The sequence below is a fragment of the Podarcis bocagei genome (genome assembly GCF_964188305.1).
Source record: "Podarcis bocagei genome assembly, chromosome: 17".
Classification (NCBI taxonomy): Eukaryota; Metazoa; Chordata; class Lepidosauria; order Squamata; family Lacertidae; genus Podarcis; species Podarcis bocagei.
In genome coordinates, this window is record NC_138143.1 from 4,953,643 (window position 1) to 4,963,098 (window position 9,456).

The following is a 9,456-nucleotide window of genomic DNA, read 5'->3' on the forward strand; positions in this document are numbered from 1 at the left end:
TCCCCCCCAAAAAAAATTTACAAAGGGGTCCCTGACACACACACCAGAGCACATTCAGTGGACTCACCTATGCACTTGCCTACAAAACTGGTGGTTCTAATTTGTGAAAGCATCTATCATATCTATAATTTTGCCTTTACAAGCCATCTGCTCTTTTTGCTGGCCAGGCAAGCGCTTCTTTTTAAAGTTTTCATGCATGAGTCCCATCAGGGAAAAAGGCAAGTAAATAAATAAATAAATAATACCAACTTTAGCATTGTCAGCAAGCTGTTGTATTCATAACCTGCCTACGGACTTCCCATAGGCATGTATGTAGTGGCTGTCGGAAACAGAATGTTGTGTTAGATAAGGCATTAGCATGATCCGGTAAGGCTTTTTTATTACTGCATTGCAGGGGGTTATACTAGATGACTCTTGGGGTCCCTTCCAACTCTACAGTTCTATGATTCTCATGCTGTTATCATCCATCCCAACCCCTCTTACTTACCTTTTTCATAAACCAAAAGGTACTACAGTGGTAACTTGGAAGTCCAACGGAATCTGTTCTGGAAGTCCATTCGACTTCCAGAACGTTCAGAAACCAAGGCATGGCTTCCGATTGGCTGCAGCAAGCCACGTCAGATATTCAGGTTCCAAAGAACATTCGCAAACCGGAACACTCACTTCCAGGTTTGTGGCTTTCGGGAGCAAAAACGTTCAACTTGCAAGGCGTTCAGGATCCAAAGTACACCTGTAATCTATATAGCCTTTCTTCATGGGGAAGTGTTCCATTTTGATAAATTGGGCTGCCTTTTTCTCCGTAAAACCTTTTCTTCTTAACAATCAGATGAAGCAGGCTCCTCTAGCAAGCGATACAACTTTTTGGGAGCGAACGGGCATGGTTATTTCAAAACACTTGAACAAAATGGGAACATAACTCAGCTCTGCTTTAAAAGTTTGCTTCGTTTCCTAAGCCCCTTCTGCTGTTGCTAATTGCACTGGAAATATGGGCAGCGTGGAACACTTGGTGATACTGTTATATCACTCGAGCTTAAGGATCAAAAAAGAATAGGATTGTTTTAAAAATTATATGTGTAAACATGGTTCCCAAATCAAAGCTTGGATGTGCCTAGAGTAAATTTCACAAAATTACAAAATATTTAATCATATATAAAGAGAAGGTTGGTAGGATTTTGACACAGTACAAAAGAAAATGAAATAGAGAAGAAGCAGCTGTTAAGAGGTAGAGGGAAGTCAATAATTATTATTTAGAGTATGCAAATATGTGTAGAAGAATAAAGTAGAAGATGTATGTTAATGTAAAGAAAAAGTTGATGTGTACCTGGAATTTTAAATTGCAATATATTTTTTTAAAAAAATTGTTTAAAAAAACAAAAAATCAAACCCTCCCAAGAGTCCAGTGGAACAGACAGCAGTAACCCAGTTGCTACAGGGGCAGGTGTTCAAGTTGTAGCACACACTGCACACAAGCAGCATTTCTGAGTACCAGACTAAAACAAGGAAGGAGAGATCATAGGTACATAGGAAGCTGCCTTATACCGAGACTGCACACACCCCATACATTTTAAGCATATTTAAATCTCATGGCTTCCTCTGAGGAATCCTGGGGACAGTAATGTGTCCCTCCCAGAGCTACAGTTCCCGGCACCATTACAGTTCCAGGATTCCTGGGGAAAGCCATGTAACATAAATGTGCTTCAAAGTATGATGTGTATGCAGCTTCAGTATAAGGCAGCTTCCTATGACCTTCCTTTCTTCTTACTGGACTTTTCAAATTGCCATTGCCAGTTATACTGCCATGTTCTAGAAAATACTTTGCTGTCAGCATGGCATCAGCAGTTTTGAGAAGTTTACAATTTAAACAGCACCACTAGTTGTTCTGCTAGAAACAACATCATCTATTAGACTGGGCTTGGGATTTATGCAAATAAAATGTTTCCTACGCCCTCCTTTATATGTTGTAGTTTTCCAGTTGGTTGGTCATCAAAGGCCCACTAAGGCCCACACTTCCTTTTGTGCCATGTTTCCATGGATTGCCATTTGCTCTGATTCAGCAATGAAATGCTGGTTTTCCTGGGGAAAGCGCCAGGGAAAAACCCTGCTCAGACGCAGACCTGGAAAGCCCAGACCTGTGCCTGGAAAGTGCATAGCAAAAGTAAGTGTAGATGAGCCCTAAGTGAGCTTCATGGCTGTGTGAGGATTTGAATTGGCATTGCACCAGTTCAAGCCTATTCTGTCTACCATGGCGAGCTAATTAACACATGGATTGAACAACAGGAAGGTAACAGCACTGGGATCTGAGGCAGGTAAAATCTTATTACCACAATTAGCCATGTCCCTTGGGATATTGCTACAGCTGTCTGCCAGGAAGGCACAGCCAGGTAGTACTTCAGAAAGATATCTGCAGAGGGGTGAAACTTGGGCTGGAACAAAAGATACTGGAATCTGAAACACAAAGTTTTTCAGTCACAGACATTGTAGCATATTGATCAGCTAATTAACACATCTATTGTGATTAAAAAACAAACATCTCTGATCCGATTCAATTGACAAGTGAATCAGTCAAGACAGTTTCAACATCAATAAATAGCATTGACATTAATTCCTGTGCCAGAAGAATAGAATTTTAAAACTGACATTTGAAATACCTACAGGGTCGCCAACTTGGCGCCTCCCAGCATTCGTGTGTGACCACCCAGGCCTTCTCTGGAGCCCAGTGTCCACCTACCCTCTCCCCAGTGAAATTAGCCTTGAAACAATCACTTCATTGTAGTCAATAGAATAGAAAATTGCCTTCTACTGAGTCAAACCCTTGGTATAGTTAGCTCAGTACTGTCCACACTGACTGGCAGCTGCTCTCCGGGATTCCAGGTAGGGTTCTTTCCCAGCTATACCTGGAGATGCCAGTGGGGATTGAACTAGGGAAAGCAGATGCTCTACCACTGAGCTATGGCCCTTCCCCAATAGGCTGGCCACAACAGCTTCTCCACTTTGCAAATGTGTCCACATGCTCCAAAAGCTTGGCAACCTCTGTAAAGACTGATGTTTAACCAGTTTCACATCTTAGTGAAGAGTGTCCCCCCCTTCTATTTTTTTCATGTGTTGGGAGATGTTTGTAGTGGCCAAACAGGGACAGTGTTTTTATTCTTTCAGAAATAAAGCCAGTCTGAATCATAGAATCATAGAGTTGGAAGAGACCACAAGGGCCATCGAGTCCAACCCCCTGCCAAGCAGGAAACACCACCAGAGCACTCCTGACATATGGTGGAGTCTCCTTCTTTGGAGGTCTTTAAGCAGAGGCTTGACAACCATATGTCAGGAGTGCTCTGATGGTGTTTCCTGCTTGGCAGGGGGTTGGACTCAATGGCCCTTGTGGTCTCTTCCAACTCTGTGATTCTATGATTCTAAGCCTCTGCTTAAAGACCTCCAAAGAAGGAGACTCCACCACACTCCTTGGCAGCAAATTCCGCTGTCGAACAGCTCTTACTGTCACGAAGTTCTTCCTAATGTTTAGGTGGAATCTTCTTTCTTGTAGTTTGAATCCATTGCTCCGTGTCCGCTTCTCTGGAGCAGCAGAAAACAACCTTTCTCCCTCCTCTATGTGACATCCTTTGATATATTTGAACATGGCTATCATATCACCCCTTAACCTCCTCTTCTCCAGGCTAAACATGCCCAGCTCCCTTAGCCGTTCCTCATAAGGCATCGTTTCCAGGCCTTTGACCATTTTGGTTGCCCTCCTCTGGACACGTTCCAGTTTGTCAGTGTCCTTCTTGAACTGTGGTGCCCAGAACTGGACACAGTACTCCAGGTGAGGTCTGACCAGAGCAGAATACAGTGGCACTATTACTTCCCTTGATCTAGATGCTATACTCCTATTGATGCAGCCCAGAATTGCATTGGCTTTTTTAGCTGCCGCGTCACACTGTTGGCTCATGTCAAGTTTGTGGTCAACCAAGACTCCTAGATCCTTTTCACATGTACTGCTCTCAAGCCAGGTGTCACCCATCTTGTATTTGTGCCTCTCATTTTTTTTGCCCAAATACAATACTTTACATTTCTCCCTGTTAAAATTCATCTTGTTTGTTTTTGCCCTGTTCTCTAATCTGTCAAGGTCGTTTTGAAGTGTGATCCTGTCCTCTGGGTGTTAGCCACCATCTCCCAGTTTGGTGTCATCTGCAAATTTGATCAGGATGCCCTTATCCAAGTCGTTGATAAAGATGTTGAATAAGACAGAACCCTGTGGCACCCCACTAGTCACTCTTCTCCAGGATGAAGAGGAACCATTGATGAGCACCCTTTGGGTTCGGTCAGTCAGCCAGTTACAAATCCACTGAGTGGTAGCATAGTCAAGACCGCATTTTACCAGCTTCTTTACAAGAATATCATGGGGCACCTTGTCAAATGCCTTGCTGAAATCAAGGTAGGCTACATCCACTGCGTTCCCTTCATCTACCAGGCTTGTAATTCTGTCAAAAAACGAGATCAGGTTAGTCTGACATGACTTATTTTTCAGAAATCCATGCTGACTATTGGTGATCACAGCATTCCTTTCTAGGTGCTCACAGACTGTTTGCTTAATGATCTGCTCCAGAATCTTCCCTGCTATTGATGTCAGACTGACTGACTATTTGGGTCCTCTCTTTTCCCCTTTTTGAAAATAGGGACAACATTTGCCCTCCTCCAGTCTGCCAGGACTTCGCCTGTTCTCCAAGAATTCTCAAAGATGACTGCCAGTGGTTCTGAGATCACATCTGCCAGTTCTTTTAATACTCTTGGATGCAGTTCATCTGGCCCTGGAGACTTGAATACATCTAAACTGGCCAAGTATTCTTGTACTATCTCCTTAGTTATTCTGGGCTGTGTTTCCTTTGCTGAATCATTTGCTCCAAATTCTTCAGGTCGGGCATTGTTTTCTTTATCGGAGAAGACTGAGGCAAAGAAGGCATTGAGGAGTTCAGCCCTTTCTGTGTCCCCTGTTTGCATTTCACCATCTTCTCCTCTGAGTGACCTCACTGTTTCTTTGTTCTTCCTTTTGCTACGAACATACCCATAAAAGCCTTTTTTGTTGCTTTTAACCTCTCTAGCAAGCCTGAGTTCATTCTGTGCTTTAGCTTTTCTGACTTTGTGTCTACACGTGCTGGCTATTTGTTTGAATTCCTCTTTGGTGGTTTCCCCCCTTTTCCATTTTTTGTACACATCCTTTTTTAATCTTAACTCAGTTAAAAGTTCTTTAGATAGCCACCCTGGCTTCTTTAGGCACCTTCCATGTTTTCGTCTCATTGGTATTGCCTGACGTTGTGCTTTTACTATCTCCCTCTTAACAAACTCCCATCATGAACTCCCTTTCCTTTTAGTATTACTGTCCATGGGATCTCACCCAGCCCTTCCCTAAGTTTTATGAAGTCGGCTTTCTTAAAGTCAAGAAATTGAGTACTAGTATGCTTGGCTGATTCACAGTCTGGTACTTGTGAATCTCATTGTATTCCGTCCGTTAATGCTGCTGATATTGCGGAATCGTCTTCCACTGTTGTGGCATATATGTCTCTAGTTACAGAGGGAGAAGGTGTTTTTTCTTTTGTAAACTGGAGGTAATTACGGAGTGTGATCTTATCTCATGGAAATTTTCTGTCTGTGGTGCCACTGCAGGCGTGTGCATGCACGCACAGGTGTGCCGAGCGGATTGCATTCCACCTGCCCTGTCAAGTTAGATTAACCTTGCCCTCAAATTAGTTCTCTTCATTCCTTTCAACTTATCAGTCTCTCTTTCCTTTTTTTTTTGCCTCTGACCTGACTCAAAGGATAATAATATATAGGTATTTGTGGATAATTTATCTGTGTGCCTGATGGGAGCAGGTGCTGAATAGCCTGTATTTTTGGATTCAATATCTTAGGCAAAGCAACAAAAGAAAAAGAAATGCCAGACTTAGACATGTTATGATTGCATTTCTTAGTTTTAAAAACAAGTGGAGGCATTGCCATGATACAACGCCCAATCCAATTGCCTGGCTGGCAATACCACTCCAAAGAACATCTGAGGTAAAGCCCCACCACCTTGAAGTCCGGTTCTCAGAAATGAGCATTACGGTTCTATAACTTCCCCCAAAGAAAAGCTTGATGGGGTTTCTTGCAAATTTCACAAATGCATAATAAATGTATTTGCACAAAATGTTTATATTTTTGCTTTTGTTTATTGAAAAATCAGAGCTCAGCAGTTGTAGGCTGGGGATTGAGAAAGACCATCAAAGCTCTATGCATGTGGGGAGTACAAGATGAAGAGATTTGTAGAACTATTCTAAAACTATGAGCCACTCCCCCACAATCTATCAACCATCCACTGGTCATCATCTGATTTTGGGATATTCCACATTCTTCAAGATTTTAGGAGTGGGTGTAGAATATGGGGAGAGAAGCAAGAGTTTTTAATGTGGGCATGCTTATCTTCAGATAAATAAGTCTTATTTCAACAAGAGCCCTCAAATTCCATGTTGGTAACATGCTAAGTCACCAACACTTGCTCCACTCACTGACTCACTCCTTACACAAATGATTCTTTGGCACAGGGGTGAGGTACGTCTTATCAGGGACCATTAACCTATAGAAGAAAAATCAATGAGGAGCTTTGATTCCCCACCCCCATGGGTCGGTGGCCGGAGGGACACATTTGAAAACATGAATCAGGTTGGCTGTCAGCCAGTCTGATCAGTACCTTCAGTCAGCTCACCTCATTTAAGAGGCTGTCCAGTGCTCTGAAAGTGCAAACTGGGCCCACTAACACCCAAACTGGGCTGCATGTAAAGGAATCCTGAGAACTGCAGCTTGTTAAGATGCTTTGCGAAGGGTAAACTGCAGTTACCAGGATTTGGGGTGTGGGGGCTTTGAATACATGGTGTGTACCCAGCCCTGACCTGCGCTTTCAAAGGTATTCCTCCTGAAATGAGTTGGGCAATATCTTGCCTGAGAGGAACTCCTCACCTTTGTAGCTCCCCTGTGTAAATAGCAAAAGAGGCTTTGGCAGGAGCCTCTTATGCCCTTCAGCCATTTACTCCCAATTGCTAATCCACACATTTTATTTATTTGTAGAAACAGATGCTGATATGGAATTAATAATAATATACTTATATGGAACCACTGTTTTTGTGTTAACATAATCACAGAAACTCCTAAGCCAAACTGACAAATTTCAACCTGCTCCTTTGAATGGCTGTCTACACATCACAACCACTAACGCTGTGGGAACTAAGAAAGATATCAAAGGGGGGAAATGAGCAAAAAGGCCTCATAAAAACTTCCCCAAATACTTTTATTCCAGCACATGAGTGTTCCCCCATCTTGCCTTTCAAGCCCTATCTCATACTCCCTTCACGGGAAGTAGAGGAGTTTAGAGGATATGGGATTTTTCTTTTATCAGCGGGGGTGGGGAAGTATTAGTCAACCACTTCTACTTCACAAAGCACAATATGGCAGTCCTGCTAGTTCTGCCCCTTCAACAGCCTACCTTTGGGTACACTTGGCACTCTAGGTGGGCTCTACCAAGTGGCCTTCATGCCAACACTTTTTTCTTTTTAATCTGTGAAGCCTATGTTAATAAAGACATTGCCCAGAAGCTCTTAGGTGAGCAGGTTCCAGCTCTGCTACCCAATGGGGCTGCAGAGTGGAGGTGTTGGTAAAATGGATGCAGACATCCTGGAAGAGCAGCTGTATCTGGGCTGACATGGGATATGCGAGGAGGAGAGAAAAACACGACACCTGACCACAAAGAAGTTATTTCGAGAGTGGAAAGTAACCGTCCTCCAACACCCACCTCTAAGTAATGGAAATAGCCCAGCAAATCGACAAACATAATGCCCAGCAATGGATTAAAGAATATGGGAGCTCTACGACAACTGAATTTGAATTCTATACATCTGATGCCCTTAGGCAACCCTCATCCACAGATGTGGAACAGTTATGAACGTCCTGCTAATCCCACAATTTTCATTAGTTGAAACCCCACCCTGACCATTTCCAGAATGCATCTATGATACCACTTCTCTTTTTCATTTAACTTCCTCTTCAAAGCTAGATTACAACTCCCATTACACACAACTCCAACCATTACCCAAGAGCCTTGCTGGCAGGCCAATGTCAAAATTTACAACGTAATCCTATGCATGTTGACTAAGAAACAATTCCCACTGAATTTCAATGAGTCCCTAGCGCGGGTAGGATTGCAAGCATTAGCCAGTACTCATCCTTACTGCCCTATCAAACAATGAAACAAACCATTCCATGAAGACTTTTGGAGCAGAACATGCCTCTCCCCACCAAGAGTAGAACAGAACAGGCATCTCCTTACCTCTCCTGAATACTTACAACGCATGAGGGGCTCCCAGTTTAGATGTGTGTGTGTGTGGGGGGGGTGTCTTACTTTACTCCATTTTCTGCCTGATTGTTAATCCATCTCCAGTGCTGTCCACCCAACCAGGCAGTGCAGGGGAGGGTGAGGGGGGTGATGAAAGGGAAAGTGGTCCATAAAATGGATTTGGGGCCATAGTTGAAAAAGTAGATTAGACTCTTTAAGCTGACGGGTGAGAAGGGCAGTTTAGTAGTAGTAAAGTCACTGTTTTTCTCTGGCACAAGATCAAACACCTTTAATTGAGACACTCAACGCAGCAAACGATCACTGCCCTCAGAACAAACTGTGCTGGATGAGAGGACTGGGCACAAATGTCACCACCCTCCCACCATGTCCCCTGTGGTATGCAAGACACAGCCAGCCTGGAAATGGTGAAAGGCAAGCAGACTGTGATCTATACTCAGCAGGCATTCTGCATGAGTAGCGAGAGCTGAAGTTGAACTAGCTCAGAGGTGGCTAACGTGTGTTTTTTCCACTGTTGTTGTATTTTAGCTCACTTCACCCCTGACCATTGGCCATGCTGGAGCCAGAGGCCAACAGGTTAGTGCCTGCTATACTAGGAGGATACTGAATATTGACACAGCAGACCTGGCTCTTCACAGGCCAGAGGTAGAGTTCCTTTTGTTCAGACTGCTGAGCGACAGCATGGTCTGCATATACTCTTCCTCACTGCCTCCATTTTAAAAACTTGTTTAACAGTGCAAAAATATTAATAAGAAATTTGTTTATCAGAGGCAACAGTAGAGAGGATGCATATATATTCTTACAAACACTTAAGCACACACAGGGAGGGAGACTACAATGTCCCTCTCCTATTCCCTGTAATTCTCTGAAGAAAACTATCACCCAACTCCAAACTTTTTTACTTCATTATATAAAAAGCAAAGGTAGCCAACTCGGTCTATAAGAAAATAATAATAATCCCAAATCCAGTTGGGCAACACCTTTATTAGGTCCTACAAGTGACATTTTGGTTGGCCGTAATAAAAGGCATCGCACAAGTGTGGATTTTGGAGTTTTTATTTGTTTCTGACATTTTCATCCAAGCCTTCAAGCAC